We start from the raw sequence: 24247 nt of genomic DNA, 5'->3' as shown, positions 1-24247 counted from the left end.
TTGTCTCCAGATGTTTTTGGAGGGATTCTGCTCTCTCTCTCTCTCTCTCTCTCTCTCTCTCTCTATATATATATATATATATATATATATATAAATATATATATATATATACATATATATATATATATACATATATATATATATATATATATGAACACCTAAGATGCATCCCAGTCCATCTCTCTCTCTCTCTCTCTCTCTCTCTCTCATAAACACCTTAGATGCATCCCAGACCATCCAGGACTGGAAGATGCAAAATACACCGGAAGATGCATGAGCAACTCTCTTGTGGATATACGAGGTACCTCACACTGAGGGCCCTGGGGGAACCCAAACATAGAATTAGGCAATAAGTAAGGCTCTCTCTCTCTCTCTCTCTCTCTCTCTCTCTCTCTCTCTCTCTCTCTCTCTTAATTTAATGGTAATGAATAGTATTTATTTGTTACTAGGGATAATGATTTCTTGCTTGATAGACTATTTATTCATAGCTTAGGAGCAGGTTTTATTTGCTTATTATGTCATTAAAGTTGGACTTTTTGGATCAGTATGGCATAGTATAAGTAATTGAAACCAGTGTGTAGTGGAAGAATGGGTCTGCTTATGGCAAATTAGCTTTTCATATCCGTCATGAATCTTGAAGGTGTTTTAGCGATAATCAGGATTTTGTTGGCTCACAGCATAACTATAGATGCACCTTTGCAGAATGACACATTGTGCAATATTACAGTGAGAACAAGATTTTCTGGTCTTAAGTTATATGTACCTGCTTGATCCTAAAAAGGACTCAGTAAAGAAAATGCCCCATTATGTAAGACTAAAGTTTGTATGAAGCGTCGCACATTTTCATGTGGTGTTCTATCAAATTTTATCTTTGAATATGCAGTAGTGTGTGTGTTGTTAGTGTTAAAATAGTCATGAGTATCTGAGTGGTTACTTGGGACAAGTGGGCACTCATTCACCATGATATTTTTGTCTATAGGAATTCCCCTAAACTTAATGAATTTCGGATGTCCTATAAAAGAGTTGTGCACCTTTCTGTATATGCCTAATGTTCCCTTTTATAGTCTTACTGTGTATAATAAAAAAAAAAAGTCCATAAGAATGTTGTTGTGCTCCTCTTTAAATGAACTTTGGCACAATATGGTTATGTTGCTATTTAGTAAGATTTCTCTCTGTGTACTAATTTTTGTTAGTGTTCCTTTAATATACGTAAATGCTTGAAGTGAGGTCCTCATAGGTGTTTAAAGCTTTTTCCCTGTTTAGATATCTGGTCTTTGTAAATGGAGATGCATAACATTAATTGAATGGAACAGTAAACATGATTTAGATCAGAGCTATTGAAAATTTAATTTACTTTGACTAAACTTCTGTATTGGGAATTTTGTTTTTGCTGCTGAATTTCACTAATCAAAGATATGGAAAGCACTGTTTTTCTTTATAATAAGCAAGGATTTTACTTAACATTAGTTTAAGAAAAATTAGATATGAATTAATGTATAAGTGATATTTTATTTAAACCATGTACAAAAATTTTAACAAACAAAAGTATTCTTACATCTCAATAAACAGAATTTTGATATTATGAAATTTGTTATTTCATATTGCTTCTTCTCCAAAAGCTCAGTTTTTCAACATTTATCCCCAAAATTAAAATGAAAGAATTTTCATTTTCTTTCCTTTCAATAGACAATTGCCTCTACCAAAGTACAGTAATGGGACATTCTAGTGTTTAATGGCAAGAAGCAAAGTGCCAGGGCTTTTGTTATTTCAGTTTCAAAGTCGCACTTTTTCCTGTCCTCTTGACATCACAAGTCTCAGTGGAGAGGATTGTGGGCATTTATATGAATATCAGGTGAGTATGGAAATAAACTTTATTATTAATTATATTACTGACTCCCACACACTGATGGAAGTGGGACACCAGTGAAGGAATGATATAGGATAAATTTAATTAAAAGCAATATACCTTGGTTAAGATTTACTAAACTGATGTAGATTACTTTTGACAAATGATCTCAAAATATACTTTGAAATACAGTATGAAATAATTAAAATTCAAGACTCAACTGGTCTAGATTAATGGTTATAATCCACATCCCTCCTTGAAATACAGTTCTAATTGTTCTTCTAAAGATATTTGAAATATTTTGAAAATAGGAAAATTTTTAATAAACTGAGCTCCAAAAAGTTAAACGATCATATCATTAGCAGTCACTAAAGGACCTAGTGCCCAGTAATCTTAATAGGAAAACCAGGATTTTTCAAGATAACATTTATGGAACACCAACAAACATGCTATGTCAATGAGCTGCTGCTAAGACTCATTCCAAAGAAAGATATCTGCATAAATTAAGAGATGTATGTTTATTCCTGATATTCTGAACCTTAACATTCAAGTTTTTTATGAGATTTGGGTTCAGTTCTTTGTGAGTTTCCTTAACCAAACTTTTAACTAAAGTGTCTGGTATCAGTTCCAGTATCATCTGAAGAGATGCACATCAGAATGTCAGTCGGGTAAGCCCAAACCCCCACTGTCGTGCCCAATGACAGCAGTACCCTCCCCAGCAAACAGCTTAAACTCATGGTCCTAGTCTGGGATCGATCTGCCACTACAAGTACAGCTAGAAAATACATTGGATTCTTGGACAGAGGATGATTTGGAATTCTAATCCAACATTGAAAATTAATGTCCATATTTTGTCATAAGATTAGTGAATGGCTCTTACTAGACTTCCAACCATTTCCAAAGATGGAAAGGGTAAAAGTTGTAGCAGACTCTTATTCTTAATTTTTTTTTTTGCAATGAAGAAAGGCAAACAAGACAAAATCATAATGTGCTCCCAAAGTCTACCTTAAAAGATATTGGTTGCAATTTATTATGCAGTTATCTTGCAGCCAAAGCCAATAGGAAAAACATTTCAGCTGTGAGATCTAAAAGTAAAAGATTTTCTAATTGTTGAAAAATTAAACCTTTTAAATCTTATAAAACTAATTCCAAAAGCCAAAAAATAGACTTGATTACTGGAGGTCTTTTAATACTAAAAGAATTAAATACATCCATTATAGTACCTTTGGTTTCCAGTGAGAGTGGGGCTGAGACAGGGATGTGTAATGTCGCTGTGGTTGTTTAACTTGTACGTTGATGGACCGGGGAGAGAGGTGAATGCTCGAGTGCTTGGACGAGAATTGAAACTGGTAGACGAGAATGACCATGAATGGGAGGCAAATCAGTTGTTGTTTGCGAATGATACTGTACTGGTTGCAGACACGGAAGAGAAGCTTGGCCGATTAGTAACAGAATTTGTAAGGATGTGTGGGAGAAGGAAGTTGAGAGTTAATGTGGGTAAGAGTAAGGTTATGAGATGTACGAGAAGGGAAGGTGCTGTGAGGTTGAATGTCATGATGAATGGAGAGTTACTTGAGGAGGTGAATCAGTTTAAGTACTTGGGGTCTGTTGTTGCAGCAAATGGTGGAGTGGAAGCAGATGTACCTCAAAGAGTGAATGAAGGATACAAAGTGTTGGAGGCAGTTAAGGGAGTAGTAAAAAATAGAGGGTTGAGCATGAATGTAAAGAGAGTTCTATATGAGAAAGTGAGTCTACCAACTGTGATGTATTGATCGGAGTTGTGGGAAATGAAAGTGACGGAGAGACAGAAATTGAGTGTTTTTGAGATGAAGTGTCTAAGGAGTATGGCTGCTGTATCTCGAGTAGATAGGGTTAGGAATGAAGTGGTGAGGGAGAGAACGGGTGTAAGAAATGAGTTAGCAACTAGAGTGGATATGAATGTGTTGAGGTGGTTTGGCTATGTTGAGAGAATGGAAAATGGCTGTCTGCTAAAGAAGGTGATGAATGCAAGAGATGATGGGAGAAGTACAAGAGGAAGGCCAAGGTTTGGGTGGATGGATGGAGTGAAGAAAGCTCTGGGTGATAGGAGGATAGATGTGAGAGAGGCAAGAGAGCGTGCTAGAAATAGGAATGAATGGCGAGCGACTGTGACGCCGTTCCGGTAGGCCCTGCTGCTTCCTCCAGTGCCTTAGATGACCGCGTAGGTAGCAGCAGTGGGGGATTCAGCATTATGAAGCTTCATCTGTAGTGGATAACGGGGAAGGGTGGGCTGTGGCACGCTAGCAGTACCAGCCGAACTCGGTTGAGTCCCTTGTCAGGCTGGGAGGAATGTAGAGAGGAGAGGTCCCCTTTCTTGTTTCATTTATTTGATGTCTGCTACCCCCCAAAATTGGGGGAAGCACCTTGGTATATGTATGTATTATAGTATCTAAGATTGATCTAATCCTAGATGCTTAAGTACAGAATTGATCATTGATTTAAATCCCTTAGAGGTTGAGATTAGAAATTCTTTTCATAAAAGGACAACATAAATATTTTTAACAATATTACACCAGCTAGTTCAAATCATGGATAAATTCTTAGATTGGCACTATTAAAAATAAACATACCAGTGTCCTTGATATGGAACAATGGTGGGCTGTCTTTCAGAGCTTATTGAAGAAATGTGTCAAGACTGCAAAAATCCTAGGTTTTGAAATTGTAGTGGATAGTCTGCAGATGGTTAGATGAAGCACAAATGGGTTTGAATGAATCACCTTTGAATGGGTTGTATGACTAGATCTGTTTGTACAACAACCTTCATGGGCACTTTGACAACAGAGGCCACAGATCTGTGGATCATTCCATTTGTTGCCAGAATGAGTTATTAGAGTCATTTTGCTGTTTGAAGAGAGCCTGAACCTCGTTTCACACCTGGTAAATCATGGCAAATAAAGTGATTGTGTAAATATCTAGATTTTTCCAGTATATAAGTGGGCATCAACCCTGTATGTTACATGATACAGAACAGAAGAAAAAAAACACTTTTATCTTTGTTCAGTGACATTGCCCAATATCAAATTTCTAGACATACTGGTGGGTGAAGTGACCATTCACAAGGAAGAACTTGCCTTTTTCCTTAGCTGAACTTTTGATTTAAACTAAGAACTTTCGATTTAAACTGAGAAATTTAATCTGTTCATGAACATACTTTCCAGAGGACCGGGAGGCCTATACACCCCTCACAAGATTTCTAAAATAAGAATTGTCCCCGGTGCGAGACAGACAGAGAATGCGTGTCAAGATCACCGAAAAACAATTCATATGCACACTAGTGCAGCGATTGTTAACAAATCTTGAGCAATAGACAGATATGAGCTCCAATATTCAACAGAGCAGTTGCATCTACATCTACAACAGGCCCCAAAACTAGGGAGGAAATAAAAGAAAGATTGCACTTTAGAGACTGTCCCACTATTGCAGCACATACTTGTGCCTTAATCTTAAAGACATAAAGGCTGATGTAACCTCAGAAGCCCTTTTAAGACTCAACTAGTTCTGAAAAAAGGGCAGATAATCCAGAATTGAATTTAAATCTTGAATGTTTTCAAATTTCTTCAAATTTTTCCAAGTTAACAGTAACTCCCATATCCGGTACAGGGAGGGTGAGCTTTAACCCCCCTTGGTTCCAGTTGCCATCTAGTGACGATGGGTCTGTCATACCACCAGTTCTAATTTCATATTATTAAGGGGTAATAAATATCTCAAACTAATTATCTGGAGTTAACTTAATTTAGGTAGCTTGTCACTTAAAGTAACAAATAAATAGATTAACTAATATTTGAAGTAAAAATCTTCAAACTAGTCCTCTGTATCTATTAATACTTCATGCATCAAAAAACGTGAAAGAAGTTAATAAGGTATTAGTTATAATAATCTAAAATTTCCTTGCTAACTTGTTCAATGTCAGGAAACAGATTATAATTCATAAATTGACTGGCAATAATTTGTGTAGTGGGATAGAAGGCTTGAACACCAAATGAGAATTTGAATTACCAATCTTACATTGAATTTATGATAATAAATTTATATATCTTACTCAAAAAAACTAAATACCTTTAGTAACTTGTTTGGAAAGATTGAATAGTTTATCGTAAAGACTAATTTTAATAATTAATCATTAATAATCAATTTTAAAGACATTACTAAATTTTTTTATTGCCTACTTACTACATATGAGAACTAAAGGGTATGAGATGAAGAGACTTGTAAGTGAGGTACTAATCCATACATTTACCTGGCAGGAGAAAAACATGAGATGAGTTAGTAGCTGAGCTTGGAACCGGATGACTTACACAGCCATTCAAACATGATATAATCGAAGAGATGTAGAAAATCTTTAACAGAATAGTTCAAAAGGAAAAAACATTAACCCAAGAAAATTATATTATTTGCCACGCCAACCACATAACATTAAGCATTGTAAAAGGAGCTTCTTATTGAGAGGAGTGATAAAATATCCTGACCATCGTATTGGCACTTTAGAGATGAAATGTTGTTTAGAGGCACTTTTTGTAAGCGAGAGGAGGGATATAAGGATCCTGGCTACCATCACGGTCTTCTGCTCCACAAATTCTAGGTATCTAAAAAAGTGGCTAGAATTATGGGATTGGAAGGGTTATGGAGCAGAAAGGTCAAAATCTATTTAAAAATTTGATGGGAGGTGCTGTATATTGTCAGAACCCTTACTGATTGGTGCACTTGAGCAGTTATAGTTCATCACTTAAGAGAGTTAACCCGGGAGTTTAAAATAGTATAGGCTATACCTGAAATATTTCCACTAAAGGTGTTAATGACATTAAATTCTTAAAAACTAAACTTGTTAGGCTATTGCAAAATCAAAGGCTGGATTTTCACTACCATTATCATTCCTTGGTTAATCAATTATCATAGACTTCTTCTCTACTAAAAGTAAGCCTTTTATAACATTAGAAATAATCTCTTTTATAGAAATTCTAATGGAAGGCATTTCAAGAACGATTCCTACATAATTAACCACAAACAGCAATACTTTGTAAAAACCAGTTTGGAAAACCTTAATTACAGTAAATATATAAAGACTTAAGAGACAAAATTAAACTAAAATAACAGCCATTTTTGTAATGCAGTAGTGATAACAATTTAAAGACTATTATCCACAACAATAGGGTTAAATGTAGAGGTTTATAAGATGGTTTTATCATAAGATTTTAGGAGCACTTAATTTAAACCTTATTGTTTCCAACTGACAAGGTAATACTGTACCTATATAGAGAAACATGGACGAAAGGTATAGCCTATGTAACATCACCTACATAATTGTGAAGTATGATTTATGAATTAAACTTTTTCTAATTTTTAACTAATGTTTTTCACTGAATACAAATAACCCACTATAATATTTGCCTTTCTTATAGCCAGACTCATTAAGGTAATGAAAGCACTAGTTTTAGAAGTTACCTAACTAAAGTAACCTTGTAATGAGCATGCAATCAAACAGAAACACACTGTCATTCAGTGTGTGATGTGATTGCCCAGCTTTAGCCAATACACCATGAAGTAAACCCGGTGTATCCAGAACTAAGGTTTTATTCAATTAACAATTCCACTGCAGTTGCACACTGCAAACAACAAAACAAACATTATCAGACAGTCATAAACATAAATAAACATTTGTGTTAACTAAGAAGGTACATACATTACAACACTCCTTATGAACAACAGGATAATATAAACAGGTTTATTTTTACCACATTCTTCCCTTCTGAGTTAAGTTCACGTGGAGTAATCCTGAAGGTACTTTGGAGGTTGCCTCACTCTCTCTGACCTTCGAAGTGGAGGGAGGAGGTGAGGCTACCTGTTGAGGCACTGTACGTGATTCGTGAAGAGTGTCATTCTGAGGAGCAGTATCCACATGGGAGAAACCACGTGCAATCTCCTGGGGAGCATTTGCAACTGACAATTCCTCAAGAACCTCGGACTGAGGTGCAGGATCCCCAGCATCTGAATTTTCTCTGTAGTCACTAGCCATAGGAGCAAGATGTCTTAATGAAACCGTAGTCGCCCTACCATCTGAAAGCTTCACATGAGCATACTCAGGGTTCGTCTCTACAATTTCAACCTCATCCACCAAGGGGTCGTTCTTACTGTGTCTTACATGGCGTCTCAGGAGAGCACGTCCTCCTTGGATAAGCCAAGTAGGCAACGATTGGCCGGTGGTGGACCTTCTACTATGCAGGAAAAGGCGCTCGTGAGGAGTACTGTTCGTGGAAGTGCACAACAAGGAGCGTATAGAATGGAGAGCATCTGGGAGAACAGTTTCCCACTGGGACACATCAAGGTTTCTTGTCTTAAGGGCCAATGTTAGAGTTTTCCATATAATTCCGTTATATTTTTCAGCCTGACCATTCCCTCTAGGGTTATAAGGTGTAGTGCGACTGGTAGCTACACCTTTCTTCATCAGGAAATCCTTCAGCTCTTCAGACATGAAAGATGCACCCCTGTCAGTGTGGATGTATGCTGGCATACCAAACAAAGCAAATAGTTGCACCAAACAACTGATGACAGTTCGAGTGGTCATATCAGCGCAAGGGAAAACAAAAGGGAACCTTGAAAATTCATCCACAACCGTGAGGAAGTACTTGTTTCTAGATTGAGAGGGAACTGGGCCTTTGAAATCTAAGTTCAGCCTCTCGAATGGCTGGGTTGCTTTGATCAGTTGTCCCGAGTATTTGAAGAATCGAGGTTTGAGCTCTAAACACAATTGGCAAGAGGTGGTAATTTTCTTCACTTCTTCTATCGAGTAAGGTAGATTCCGCCCTCGGACGAAATGCATCATACGAGATATTCCTGGGTGACATAGGATTTCATGAAGTTCTCGAAGTTTATCAGAAGTAGTGGCACCACAGATGCGGGAGAGAGCATCAGCTGGTATGTTCTCTGTTCCTGGACGGTATACTATATCATAGTGAAAACATAAGAGTTCAACTCTCCACCTTGCTATTTTGTCATTCTTTATTTTACTGTTTGATTTACTGGTCCGTGATGAGCTTGAAATGGTGTCCAATTAAGTAGTGTCTCCACTTCCTCAATGCCTCCACTATGGCATAAGCTTCCTTTTCCACTGCAGAATGTCCCTGTTCACTGCGAGTGAGAGTGCGGGAGAAGAAAGCCACTGGGCGATTATTCTGTATCAGAGTAGCTGCTATTGCATGACCTGAGGCGTCTGTTTCCACAGTGAAAAGAGAGGTGGGATCAATGGCTGTTACCACAGCACTAGCAATGTCTTTCTTCAAGTTCCTGAGAGCTTGCAGTGCTTCAGTAGATAAAGGAAAACCATTGGCTTGTGTGAGAGGGCGGATTTTCTCTGAAAAGTTTGGGATCCATCTAGAGTAATGTGCAAGCAATCCCATGGTCATGCGAAGAGAAGCTGCATCCTTTGGGGATGAAAGATTCCACAGTGGTTGCAAGCGTTCTGGGTCGGGTTTTATTTCCCCATCCGTTACTGAATACCCAAGTAATTTAATGGTTCTGACTTTGAAGTCACACTTGCTGTGGTTTAGAGTCAGGTTGTATTCCTCAGCCACCTTCAAAAACCCTCTTAAATTCTGGTCATGCTCCTCCTCTGTCTCACCACACACAGTAACATTGTCTACATAAGCAAATGTACCACCTACTTTTTCTTTCTTAAGGATTTCGTCAAGCACACGTTGAAAAGCAGCCACTCCATTTTTCACTCCAAATGGAATGCGATTGAACTCGTAAAGTTTACCCCCAGCTTCAAATGCAGTGTACGGTCTCTCCTCTTCTCTTATTGCAACCTGATGATAAGCACTTTTCAGATCTAAGGTACTGAACACCTTGTACCGTGCAATGTTGTTCACCATCTCGTCGATATTTGGCAAGGGGTAAGCATCAAGCTCAGTGAACTTGTTTATAGTACGAGAGTAATCTACAACCATCCTCCTTTTCTGATTCTCCCCTGATGTCACCAGCACTTGAGCTCTCCAAGGAGAATTGCTGGGCCTTATTATTCCTTCCGACATCATACGCTCAATCTCCGCTTCAATGAACTTCTTGTCACTCAAGGAGTATAGTCTTGACTTATTAGCCACTGGTCTACAATCTGGCGTCAGGTTCTTGAAAAGGAAAGGAGGGGACACCTTAACAACACCTAGTGAACATATCTTCAAAGGAGGTTTCTCTCCTCCAAAATCCATTTCCAGACCAGAATGTTTCCTCAGGAAGTCATGGCCTAGAATCACATCACTACATAATCTTTGTAACACCTTGAGTTCAACACCGTGATAAGTCTCTCCTTTTAACTCCAAGTCCACACTGCACAGACCTAAGATGTTTGAGGACAGGGATTCATCAGCCATGGAGACTTTTCCATGCTCTGGAGACATAGTTAGTTTGTTTAGGTCTACTAAATTATGACGCACAAAGCTGTCCGAACTCCCAGTATCAATAAGGGCACTGACAGGGCTACCATTAAGCTTGAGAGGTGTTATAGATTTTTCAAGACACTTAGGGGAGGCCCCCACTATAGAAGCTAGCATTGCTGAAGAATATTTTGGGCTAGAAGAGCCACTCGCCTGTTTCACAGAGCGGCACACCTTAGCATAATGTCCTTGCTTCTTACATTTCAAACACACTGCGTCCTTAGCAGGACACTGAGTTCGGGGATGCCGGTTGTTCCCACAAAAAAAACATCGAGCACTAGAAGTAGCAGCAGAAACAGACACACTGTTATTTTCAGCACTAAACGATTCCTCCTCTCGATTCATTGCTGACACAGCAGCATTAACAGGTTCTGCTGAAGAGTAGGAGGCTGAATGCTTCTGGGCCATTTCTAGAGTGCGGGCCTGTTCATAAGCAGTATTTAAGCTCAGTGTCAAATTCTCCAACAGACGCTGGCGTATTGCACCAGAGACCAAACCATTAATGAAGGCATCCCGAACATAACTGTCACATGCTTCCTCCGCAGTTACACTTTTGAATTGACAGTCCTTAGCAAGTAGCTTCAGTGCCTGCAGGAACTGATCCAGGGACTCACCCGAGTTTTGCCTGCGAGTGGCAAGTAGATGCCTGGCAAATATTTCATTGTTTGGTTTCACGTACAAAGATGTCAAAACCTCTTCAGCGTTCTCATAAGTCTCACACTCAGAAATGTAGTCATACACACTAGGAGCCACATAGTTAGTGAGAAGAACCAGTTTGTCAAGCGTAGGGGTAGTCAACTGCACCGCTTCAACGAAGTTTGTAAATGTCCTCAGCCAGTGTGTCCACTCCTTGGCAGCCTGGGCAGAGTCAGGGTCCACATCAAACCGGGATGGGCGCAGAAGCCGTTCCATGGCGACTGAATTGATTAATTGAATAAATTGAAGTAAACCCGGTGTATCCAGAACTAAGGTTTTATTCAATTAACAATTCCACTGCAGTTGCACACTGCAAACAACAAGACAAACATTATCAGACAGTCATAAACATAAATAAACATTTGTGTTAACTAAGAAGGTACATACATTACAACACTCCTTATGAACAACAGGATAATATAAACAGGTTTATTTTTACCACATTCTTCCCTTCTGAGTTAAGTTCACGTGGAGTAATCCTGAAGGTACTTTGGAGGTTGCCTCACTCTCTCTGACCTTCGAAGTGGAGGAGGTGAGGCTACCTGTTGAGGCACTGTACGTGATTCGTGAAGAGTGTCATTCTGAGGAGCAGTATCCACATGGGAGAAACCACGTGCAATCTCCTGGGGAGCATTTGCAACTGACAATTCCTCAAGAACCTCGGACTGAGGTGCAGGATCCCCAGCATCTGAATTTTCTCTGTAGTCACTAGCCATAGGAGCAAGATGTCTTAATGAAACCGTAGTCGCCCTACCATCTGAAAGCTTCACATGAGCATACTCAGGGTTCGTCTCTACAATTTCAACCTCATCCACCAAGGGGTCGTTCTTACTGTGTCTTACATGGCGTCTCAGGAGAGCACGTCCTCCTTGGATAAGCCAAGTAGGCAACGATTGGCCGGTGGTGGACCTTCTACTATGCAGGAAAAGGCGCTCGTGAGGAGTACTGTTCGTGGAAGTGCACAACAAGGAGCGTATAGAATGGAGAGCATCTGGGAGAACAGTTTCCCACTGGGACACATCAAGGTTTCTTGTCTTAAGGGCCAATGTTAGAGTTTTCCATATAATTCCGTTATATTTTTCAGCCTGACCATTCCCTCTAGGGTTATAAGGTGTAGTGCGACTGGTAGCTACACCTTTCTTCATCAGGAAATCCTTCAGCTCTTCAGACATGAAAGATGCACCCCTGTCAGTGTGGATGTATGCTGGCATACCAAACAAAGCAAATAGTTGCACCAAACAACTGATGACAGTTCGAGTGGTCATATCAGCGCAAGGGAAAACAAAAGGGAACCTTGAAAATTCATCCACAACCGTGAGGAAGTACTTGTTTCTAGATTGAGAGGGAACTGGGCCTTTGAAATCTAAGTTCAGCCTCTCGAATGGCTGGGTTGCTTTGATCAGTTGTCCCGAGTATTTGAAGAATCGAGGTTTGAGCTCTAAACACAATTGGCAAGAGGTGGTAATTTTCTTCACTTCTTCTATCGAGTAAGGTAGATTCCGCCCTCGGACGAAATGCATCATACGAGATATTCCTGGGTGACATAGGATTTCATGAAGTTCTCGAAGTTTATCAGAAGTAGTGGCACCACAGATGCGGGAGAGAGCATCAGCTGGTATGTTCTCTGTTCCTGGACGGTATACTATATCATAGTGAAAACATAAGAGTTCAACTCTCCACCTTGCTATTTTGTCATTCTTTATTTTACTGTTTGATTTACTGGTCCGTGATGAGCTTGAAATGGTGTCCAATTAAGTAGTGTCTCCACTTCCTCAATGCCTCCACTATGGCATAAGCTTCCTTTTCCACTGCAGAATGTCCCTGTTCACTGCGAGTGAGAGTGCGGGAGAAGAAAGCCACTGGGCGATTATTCTGTATCAGAGTAGCTGCTATTGCATGACCTGAGGCGTCTGTTTCCACAGTGAAAAGAGAGGTGGGATCAATGGCTGTTACCACAGCACTAGCAATGTCTTTCTTCAAGTTCCCGAGAGCTTGCAGTGCTTCAGTAGATAAAGGAAAACCATTGGCTTGTGTGAGAGGGCGGATTTTCTCTGAAAAGTTTGGGATCCATCTAGAGTAATGTGCAAGCAATCCCATGGTCATGCGAAGAGAAGCTGCATCCTTTGGGGATGAAAGATTCCACAGTGGTTGCAAGCGTTCTGGGTCGGGTTTTATTTCCCCATCCGTTACTGAATACCCAAGTAATTTAATGGTTCTGACTTTGAAGTCACACTTGCTGTGGTTTAGAGTCAGGTTGTATTCCTCAGCCACCTTCAAAAACCCTCTTAAATTCTGGTCATGCTCCTCCTCTGTCTCACCACACACAGTAACATTGTCTACATAAGCAAATGTACCACCTACTTTTTCTTTCTTAAGGATTTCGTCAAGCACACGTTGAAAAGCAGCCACTCCATTTTTCACTCCAAATGGAATGCGATTGAACTCGTAAAGTTTACCCCCAGCTTCAAATGCAGTGTACGGTCTCTCCTCTTCTCTTATTGCAACCTGATGATAAGCACTTTTCAGATCTAAGGTACTGAACACCTTGTACCGTGCAATGTTGTTCACCATCTCGTCGATATTTGGCAAGGGGTAAGCATCAAGCTCAGTGAACTTGTTTATAGTACGAGAGTAATCTACAACCATCCTCCTTTTCTGATTCTCCCCTGATGTCACCAGCACTTGAGCTCTCCAAGGAGAATTGCTGGGCCTTATTATTCCTTCCGACATCATACGCTCAATCTCCGCTTCAATGAACTTCTTGTCACTCAAGGAGTATAGTCTTGACTTATTAGCCACTGGTCTACAATCTGGCGTCAGGTTCTTGAAAAGGAAAGGAGGGGACACCTTAACAACACCTAGTGAACATATCTTCAAAGGAGGTTTCTCTCCTCCAAAATCCATTTCCAGACCAGAATGTTTCCTCAGGAAGTCATGGCCTAGAATCACATCACTACATAATCTTTGTAACACCTTGAGTTCAACACCGTGATAAGTCTCTCCTTTTAACTCCAAGTCCACACTGCACAGACCTAAGATGTTTGAGGACAGGGATTCATCAGCCATGGAGACTTTTCCATGCTCTGGAGACATAGTTAGTTTGTTTAGGTCTACTAAATTATGACGCACAAAGCTGTCCGAACTCCCAGTATCAATAAGGGCACTGACAGGGCTACCATTAAGCTTGAGAGGTGTTATAGATTTTTCAAGACACTTAGGGGAGGCCCCCACTATAGAAGCTAGCATTGCTGAAGAATATTTTGGGCTAGAAGAGCCACTCGCCTGTTTCACAGAGCGGCACACCTTAGCATAATGTCCTTGCTTCTTACATTTCAAACACACTGCGTCCTTAGCAGGACACTGAGTTCGGGGATGCCGGTTGTTCCCACAAAAAAAACATCGAGCACTAGAAGTAGCAGCAGAAACAGACACACTGTTATTTTCAGCACTAAACGATTCCTCCTCTCGATTCATTGCTGACACAGCAGCATTAACAGGTTCTGCTGAAGAGTAGGAGGCTGAATGCTTCTGGGCCATTTCTAGAGTGCGGGCCTGTTCATAAGCAGTATTTAAGCTCAGTGTCAAATTCTCCAACAGACGCTGGCGTATTGCACCAGAGACCAAACCATTAATGAAGGCATCCCGAACATAACTGTCACATGCTTCCTCCGCAGTTACACTTTTGAATTGACAGTCCTTAGCAAGTAGCTTCAGTGCCTGCAGGAACTGATCCAGGGACTCACCCGAGTTTTGCCTGCGAGTGGCAAGTAGATGCCTGGCAAATATTTCATTGTTTGGTTTCACGTACAAAGATGTCAAAACCTCTTCAGCGTTCTCATAAGTCTCACACTCAGAAATGTAGTCATACACACTAGGAGCCACATAGTTAGTGAGAAGAACCAGTTTGTCAAGCGTAGGGGTAGTCAACTGCACCGCTTCAACGAAGTTTGTAAATGTCCTCAGCCAGTGTGTCCACTCCTTGGCAGCCTGGGCAGAGTCAGGGTCCACATCAAACCGGGATGGGCGCAGAAGCCGTTCCATGGCGACTGAATTGATTAATTGAATAAATTGAAGTAAACCCGGTGTATCCAGAACTAAGGTTTTATTCAATTAACAATTCCACTGCAGTTGCACACTGCAAACAACAAGACAAACATTATCAGACAGTCATAAACATAAATAAACATTTGTGTTAACTAAGAAGGTACATACATTACAACACTCCTTATGAACAACAGGATAATATAAACAGGTTTATTTTTACCACATTCTTCCCTTCTGAGTTAAGTTCACGTGGAGTAATCCTGAAGGTACTTTGGAGGTTGCCTCACTCTCTCTGACCTTCGAAGTGGAGGAGGTGAGGCTACCTGTTGAGGCACTGTACGTGATTCGTGAAGAGTGTCATTCTGAGGAGCAGTATCCACATGGGAGAAACCACGTGCAATCTCCTGGGGAGCATTTGCAACTGACAATTCCTCAAGAACCTCGGACTGAGGTGCAGGATCCCCAGCATCTGAATTTTCTCTGTAGTCACTAGCCATAGGAGCAAGATGTCTTAATGAAACCGTAGTCGCCCTACCATCTGAAAGCTTCACATGAGCATACTCAGGGTTCGTCTCTACAATTTCAACCTCATCCACCAAGGGGTCGTTCTTACTGTGTCTTACATGGCGTCTCAGGAGAGCACGTCCTCCTTGGATAAGCCAAGTAGGCAACGATTGGCCGGTGGTGGACCTTCTACTATGCAGGAAAAGGCGCTCGTGAGGAGTACTGTTCGTGGAAGTGCACAACAAGGAGCGTATAGAATGGAGAGCATCTGGGAGAACAGTTTCCCACTGGGACACATCAAGGTTTCTTGTCTTAAGGGCCAATGTTAGAGTTTTCCATATAATTCCGTTATATTTTTCAGCCTGACCATTCCCTCTAGGGTTATAAGGTGTAGTGCGACTGGTAGCTACACCTTTCTTCATCAGGAAATCCTTCAGCTCTTCAGACATGAAAGATGCACCCCTGTCAGTGTGGATGTATGCTGGCATACCAAACAAAGCAAATAGTTGCACCAAACAACTGATGACAGTTCGAGTGGTCATATCAGCACAAGGGAAAACAAAAGGGAACCTTGAAAATTCATCCACAACCGTGAGGAAGTACTTGTTTCTAGATTGAGAGGGAACTGGGCCTTTGAAATCTAAGTTCAGCCTCTCGAATGGCTGGGTTGCTTTGATCAGTTGTCCCGAGTATTTGAAGAATCGAGGTTTGAGCTCTAAACACAATTGGCAAGAGGTGGTAATTTTCTTCACTTCTTCTATCGAGTAAGGTAGATTCCGCCCTCGGACGAAATGCATCATACGAGATATTCCTGGGTGACATAGGATTTCATGAAGTTCTCGAAGTTTATCAGAAGTAGTGGCACCACAGATGCGGGAGAGAGCATCAGCTGGTATGTTCTCTGTTCCTGGACGGTATACTATATCATAGTGAAAACATAAGAGTTCAACTCTCCACCTTGCTATTTTGTCATTCTTTATTTTACTGTTTGATTTACTGGTCCGTGATGAGCTTGAAATGGTGTCCAATTAAGTAGTGTCTCCACTTCCTCAATGCCTCCACTATGGCATAAGCTTCCTTTTCCACTGCAGAATGTCCCTGTTCACTGCGAGTGAGAGTGCGGGAGAAGAAAGCCACTGGGCGATTATTCTGTATCAGAGTAGCTGCTATTGCATGACCTGAGGCGTCTGTTTCCACAGTGAAAAGAGAGGTGGGATCAATGGCTGTTACCACTAGCAATGTCTTTCTTCAAGTTCCCGAGAGCTTGCAGTGCTTCAGTAGATAAAGGAAAACCATTGGCTTGTGTGAGAGGGCGGATTTTCTCTGAAAAGTTTGGGATCCATCTAGAGTAATGTGCAAGCAATCCCATGGTCATGCGAAGAGAAGCTGCATCCTTTGGGGATGAAAGATTCCACAGTGGTTGCAAGCGTTCTGGGTCGGGTTTTATTTCCCCATCCGTTACTGAATACCCAAGTAATTTAATGGTTCTGACTTTGAAGTCACACTTGCTGTGGTTTAGAGTCAGGTTGTATTCCTCAGCCACCTTCAAAAACCCTCTTAAATTCTGGTCATGCTCCTCCTCTGTCTCACCACACACAGTAACATTGTCTACATAAGCAAATGTACCACCTACTTTTTCTTTCTTAAGGATTTCGTCAAGCACACGTTGAAAAGCAGCCACTCCATTTTTCACTCCAAATGGAATGCGATTGAACTCGTAAAGTTTACCCCCAGCTTCAAATGCAGTGTACGGTCTCTCCTCTTCTCTTATTGCAACCTGATGATAAGCACTTTTCAGATCTAAGGTACTGAACACCTTGTACCGTGCAATGTTGTTCACCATCTCGTCGATATTTGGCAAGGGGTAAGCATCAAGCTCAGTGAACTTGTTTATAGTACGAGAGTAATCTACAACCATCCTCCTTTTCTGATTCTCCCCTGATGTCACCAGCACTTGAGCTCTCCAAGGAGAATTGCTGGGCCTTATTATTCCTTCCGACATCATACGCTCAATCTCCGCTTCAATGAACTTCTTGTCACTCAAGGAGTATAGTCTTGACTTATTAGCCACTGGTCTACAATCTGGCGTCAGGTTCTTGAAAAGGAAAGGAGGGGACACCTTAACAACACCTAGTGAACATATCTTCAAAGGAGGTTTCTCTCCTCCAAAATCCATTTCCAGACCAGAATGTTTCCTCAGGAAGTCATGGCCTAGAATCACATCACTACATAATCTTTGTAACACCTTGAGTTCAACACCGTGATAAGTCTCTCCTTTTAACTCCAAGTCCACACTGCACAGACCTAAGATGTTTGAGGACAGGGATTCATCAGCCATGGAGACTTTTCCATGCTCTGGAGACATAGTTAGTTTGTTTAGGTCTACTAAATTATGACGCACAAAGCTGTCCGAACTCCCAGTATCAATAAGGGCACTGACAGGGCTACCATTAAGCTTGAGAGGTGTTATAGATTTTTCAAGACACTTAGGGGAGGCCCCCACTATAGAAGCTAGCATTGCTGAAGAATATTTTGGGCTAGAAGAGCCACTCGCCTGTTTCACAGAGCGGCACACCTTAGCATAATGTCCTTGCTTCTTACATTTCAAACACACTGCGTCCTTAGCAGGACACTGAGTTCGGGGATGCCGGTTGTTCCCACAAAAAAAACATCGAGCACTAGAAGTAGCAGCAGAAACAGACACACTGTTATTTTCAGCACTAAACGATTCCTCCTCTCGATTCATTGCTGACACAGCAGCATTAACAGGTTCTGCTGAAGAGTAGGAGGCTGAATGCTTCTGGGCCATTTCTAGAGTGCGGGCCTGTTCATAAGCAGTATTTAAGCTCAGTGTCAAATTCTCCAACAGACGCTGGCGTATTGCACCAGAGACCAAACCATTAATGAAGGCATCCCGAACATAACTGTCACATGCTTCCTCCGCAGTTACACTTTTGAATTGACAGTCCTTAGCAAGTAGCTTCAGTGCCTGCAGGAACTGATCCAGGGACTCACCCGAGTTTTGCCTGCGAGTGGCAAGTAGATGCCTGGCAAATATTTCATTGTTTGGTTTCACGTACAAAGATGTCAAAACCTCTTCAGCGTTCTCATAAGTCTCACACTCAGAAATGTAGTCATACACACTAGGAGCCACATAGTTAGTGAGAAGAACCAGTTTGTCAAGCGTAGGGGTAGTCAACTGCACCGCTTCAACGAAGTTTGTAAATGTCCTCAGCCAGTGTGTCCACTCCTTGGCAGCCTGGGCAGAGTCAGGGTCCACATCAAACCGGGATGGGCGCAGAAGCCGTTCCATGGCGACTGAATTGATTAATTGAATAAATTGAAGTAAACCCGGTGTATCCAGAACTAAGGTTTTATTCAATTAACAATTCCACTGCAGTTGCACACTGCAAACAACAAAACAAACATTATCAGACAGTCATAAACATAAATAAACATTTGTGTTAACTAAGAAGGTACATACATTACAACACTCCTTATGAACAACAGGATAATATAAACAGGTTTATTTTTACCACACACCACCAACAACAAAAATGTTAATAAAGATTAAATTAAATATAAGTTTTAAGAGCATCTACAATCTGAAATGCTTGAATTAACCTGTGATGAGCTAGTTGCCAAACTTGCAATAGAGCGTAACACACTGCTAAGCAAAACATACTACAGACAATTAAGTTTACTTGTAACTTAGCTCACCTCAACAAGATTTAAGGGAATCATACAATATGCAACACCATCCACCTATGTAATATGACATAATTTAAGACTGCTTACTTTAGTGAATGAAGGGACATTATAATCCAGACTACCTACTCGAGTTTTCTGCCTCACAATCTTGCTCTCTTTTAAACCAACTAGGATTGCAGTGTGCAAGGGTTTAGCAGCCGAAGAGCCTAAAGCAATGAGAGAATTTGAGGTTCTGTGAGAGGCTTTCTAATCTGTAATGTGGAGCAAACTTTCAGAACCCTTACTGAAAGAAGCACTATCAACACTAGACTCAACTTGGGGAGTTAGGTTAGGCTGGCAACTAGGCGAGTAAGACGAGAGTTACTATTTTTAGAAAGGATTCACTGGACTTCTGAACTTTAACAAAATAAACTAGCAATTTCAAGAGCTCATGAAGCTTATCACTGTCAAATATTAGCTGATTATGTAAAGGCGTGTCATTATCATCCTTATCCCCTCTACAATCACTAGCCTAGTCTTACCAGGCTTTTCTCCTGAACAAACATCAAGTTTCCTTTAGCACTTTGCACTGTTTTGATTGGTTGCCATTGACATATACTTTCACATGAAAGGTACCATAAGAGGAACGCACTTTTCACAATGATCATTTAAATCACAGAATTGCCCCCGACATGATACACCAAGGGAATGTGGATAATGAACTTCCTTAAACGATTTCCATGCACAGTCCACGCAGTAACTACTAACAAATCATGGGAAGACATGTTAATGTGCAGTATCAAGCAAAGTATCAGTAAAAGTCTGATTACTAGTGTACAACTGAAGAAATGAAAAAGACAAACTATGTTCCTTCCTTTACTAAGGGCATGGGTTTATTAAAGGAAAAGAAAATGGGAAGTTTTAGAGAAAAGAAATTTATTAGTAAAGGTCGATTAAACCGAGGTTCTGGAGATGAAGCAATATCAGGGGAGGTTCGTAGAAATGTATAAGTTAAGTATAAAAAATTATAATTTTAGTTGTCTGTCACTTCATTATCAAAAAATTTTATTCAATAGTGAATGCAATTTTTATTGTTTGTTAACCTTGTGGAAAAGAAGAGGAGAAAATGCCTAATGTGGCATAGGTGATACAAAGAATCGTGCAATTGTATGAGATATATTCTTTTTCACACTGATGGGGAAATGATCTTCAGGTGTTGGTTGGTGAGTTTTGTCTTTTCATCGTGCTTCCATATATTTTTTATTTTTTCTATTTTAGTTTCTTTTCATTTTATGGGTCACATTTTGCATGTCTTTTCTTTTTTTTCTATTCCTTCCTCATGTAATAAAAACATTACCCATTATTTTCTGATTTCTCTCTTCATGTGGCACCTGTAACTCCTTTATTTTTCTTCTCTCTTCGCTGAGTTTTTCACAGGAATGCAGGAAGTGGGCTTTGATATTTTACTTTACTTTCATGCTTTTATTTTTCTTTTCTTTCTCTAACTTTTTAGTTACTGACCACTTTGTAAATAGCATACTTAATATATCTTAATCTGTTCAGCATTAAAAAGAGAGAATGGTAACAAATAAATTATCTCATTAATATGCATAAAAAATGGGTAAGAGATAGGAATTTTTAAACTTATAAAGGTTAATCTTGTTGAAGATTTTCCTTAAATTTAATTTTATAAAAGGGATTTTGACGAAGGAAAAATCTATTTCTGGGCGAGAGACCAGTGAAATACTCCTTTTACATCATTTCAAAGGTAGAAACTGCTACTATTCCCATGTCCTCTAATCTCGTATTCTTTGCTATTTCTGTCCTCTTGGCTTTCGGGAGACATAGCGTATGGGAACGTAGGTCCCATTGTAACCCCAGCCATTGAAACTTGGTCTCCAGGACCAGGCGGGATTTGTCGAGGTTGACCTGAAACCCCAACTATCGAAGGAAGGTTAATACTTTGTTTGTTGCCGTGAGGCAGTTCTCGACATTGTCTGCCCAGACGAGCCAGTCGTCTAGGTAAGCTACTATTTGAATCCCCTGGGTTCGTAGTTCTTGAATTACCGTCTCTGCCAGTTTGGTGAAGATCCTGGGCGCTATGTTGAGCCCGAATGGCATCACTTTGAATGCGTAGGCTTGGCTGCCTAGTTTGAAGCCTAGGAAAGGACGAAAATTCCTTGCTATCGGAACGTGATAGTAGGCATCTGTAAGATCTATAGAGGTGGTGACGGCCCCACGGGGAAGTAAGGTCCGCACCTGAGAGACGGTTAACATGTGGAACTTGTCGCATCGAATGTAGGAGTTCAGATGGGACAGGTCGAGGATTACCCTTCGCTTGTCTGAGTCTTTCTTTAGCACGCTGAACAAGCGACCTTGAAATTTTAATTGATGAACCTTTTGGATTGCGGTCTTCTGCAATAAGTCGTCTGCAAACGAGACTAGCTCTTCCGTTGGAAGTTGGTAGAAACTGGTTGGTGGAGAGGGCCCTTTTATCCAACTCCACCCCAGACCTTTGGAAATTATGCTGAAAGCCCAATTGCTGAACTTCCAACGATTTTGAAAGACGTAAAGTCTTCCCCCTACCTGAGGATTTTCAATGGGCTGAAGAGGATTTGCCTCCTCGGCCTCCGCGGAATGCCTTGCCTCGGGTGAAACCCCTTCCGCTACCCCTGTTACGAAAGGCCCCTCTGGCGCCGGAGCCTCTGGCGTGCTGGTAGCCTTGGAAGGAACCTTGAGATTCGTAGGCTGGGTTAAAGGCAGGGGAGGTAGCATATGAGGTCGATGCTACCTGAGTTTGAGGGACCAACACGTACTGTTGTTGAGGGTGTCCCTTCGAAGTAGAAGGTTGGGAACCTTGTGCCACAGGAACGGGTTGCACAAACTGAAGGGGCTGTCGGTTCTGAGAGGAGTGGAAGGGCCTCAGCCTCTTCCTGCCTCGAGCAGAGGTGTCGGCTGGCTCAAACTTCCGCTTGGGGACGAGGCCCCACCTAACCTTAAGGCTTTGGTTAACCCTGGCCGCCTCGCTGAGGACGGTGTTAACCAAGTCCTCTGGGAATAGATCCGGGCCCCAGACCGGGGCTTTAATGAGCCTGTTATGCTCATGTCTGATAGTAGCCTCAGACAAAACATGTCTTTGGCAACGAAACCTGGCAGCGAGAAACTCGTAGGCATCGACCAACAGAGTCTGCAGGAGGGATTTAGTGAGGACCTTAAAGAGAGGTTCCTCCTCGTATGTAATGGCGGTCATTTCGGCCATAGTGGCGGAATTAATGGATCTACTGAGCCTGCACCGGGCTTCAAACTCAAGGCGAATCAGCGAGTCCGGAAGCCTGGGGAGACGTTCGCTGAACTGTGTGGAGGCACAGTCAGCGTTCAGTTTGTCTGTCGTGAAGGTGGCCGGGGCGTTATGCCAGCACTCGTGGTCACCCGGGAAGAGGAGGGAAGTCAGGTCCGTCTCCCGGAGCTGCGGTAACGGCTTGTCCTCCTTGATGGCCTGATAAGCTAGGTCCATCATCTTGGTGACGCATGGAGTGGGGGTTTGCTCATCAACCACAAACATCATGTATGAGCTCTTGTGGGGTGTGAGCATAGTGTTCACACAATCCCACTCATTCAAAGTGCGAACCCAGGTGGACTGGGCTTGTTCCTTAGGGTAGATGACAGTCTCCCTGGGAACTTTGTCCAATCGAATAAGAGATTCCTCGGTCAAACGAGCTAAGCCGGGGAAGGGGAATTGGAGGCCCGGTGGATAGAACTCAAAGTCCTCAATGGGTTGGGTGCCAAAGCCCTCGATGGTCAGCATGCCATCCTTGAACGGAGAATGCAGAGCCATCTTCCACGGATTATTCTTTGTGAATTCCGGGAGCTTAGAGGCGTCGGGGATGGCATATTGCTGCTGCTGCGGCAGTCCCGAGCGCATGAGGCTTTCTACTAAGCTCTCATTATTTTGCACCCTCTCAGTGAGGGTTGACATAATGGACCCGATTTCAGACAAAAGCTTGTTGGAGAAAGCTTCCGGGTCGAAGGGAGCCACCTGGGTGGTAACAGAGGCTGGTGTCGTTCTCAAACCATGAGAAGAAGTTGACGCAACAACAGAGTCTTTGGGGACTCTAGAAGAAGTCTTGACAGACTTCGGAGACTTTGAAGACTTACGGGTCTTGAGTAAAGGCCTACGTTGTGCCTTAGTCTTCGGGGTAACTGGGCGAGGCCTGATATCAGCCCCGTGTTTCCCCGGGAAGCCCTGAAAAGAAGAATGGGTAGAAGTAGTAGAAGAGAAAGTCGGGCTAAGGAGAGGAATCTTAGCCCGGGACCCACCTGCCTCACCTACCTCCCTACCTGGATCCGGGTCGTCAAGGGCCATCAGTTTTATATCGAGGCTAGTAGCCGCGACGTCTTCTGTTAAGTTCCCGGCCATCTCTTCCTGGTCCTGGGCTAGGAGCAAGGTCTCAGTCTTCGCGATGATGGGGTCCGCTACATCTTTAGGAACCGCCGCCGATGTCTTGGCGTTTGGGTAGATCAGGGAACACCATTCTTCAGATAACACGTAAGGCTGTTTAGCCTTAACGTTACGGGCGAACCCGCCAACCCAGACCTTAAGGGTCGCCAGGGCTGAAGTCTTAGCTGGCTTGGAGCTCTGAAAGAGAATAGACCGTTACTAGTGGCAAGAGACTTCAACGTAGGAAGTGAAGGTTAGATATCATCTTGTGAAAACGGAGCCATCGATTAGAGGACATGGGAATAATAGTAGTTTCTACCTTAGAAATGATGTAAATGGAGCATTTCACTGGGCAGCACAGGTCGGAGCCCAGAAATGCCTCTGCTCTCTAGGGGTAGAGTGTCATCCAGAACTTTGTTTAGACTATGAATACTATCTCATTCCTATGGAAGGCCTCAAGTACAAAAGCAATCAGTCCACAAAGTCTTCACTCTTATTTTGGTTAAGAATGCTTCATGTAAATTGCCTTCATGGACAATGTATTCAATGTGAAAATAGGTACGCACA

At 41.7% G+C, this 24247-nt stretch overlaps 1 protein-coding gene across 11 annotated transcripts in view; it reads left to right on the top strand.

Moving 5' to 3' along the window:
* Nucleotides 1–24247, top strand: part of Plc21C (Phospholipase C at 21C) — a 935201-nt gene that overhangs the window by 479119 nt on the left and 431835 nt on the right. The gene's annotated exons all lie outside the window — the stretch shown is intronic.

This window comes from Palaemon carinicauda, chromosome 6 (assembly GCF_036898095.1).
Source record: "Palaemon carinicauda isolate YSFRI2023 chromosome 6, ASM3689809v2, whole genome shotgun sequence".
NCBI classification, from domain to species: domain Eukaryota; kingdom Metazoa; phylum Arthropoda; class Malacostraca; order Decapoda; family Palaemonidae; genus Palaemon; species Palaemon carinicauda.
The sequence above is the reverse complement of the archived record's forward strand: the minus strand, read 5'-3'. Positions and strand labels throughout refer to the sequence as shown.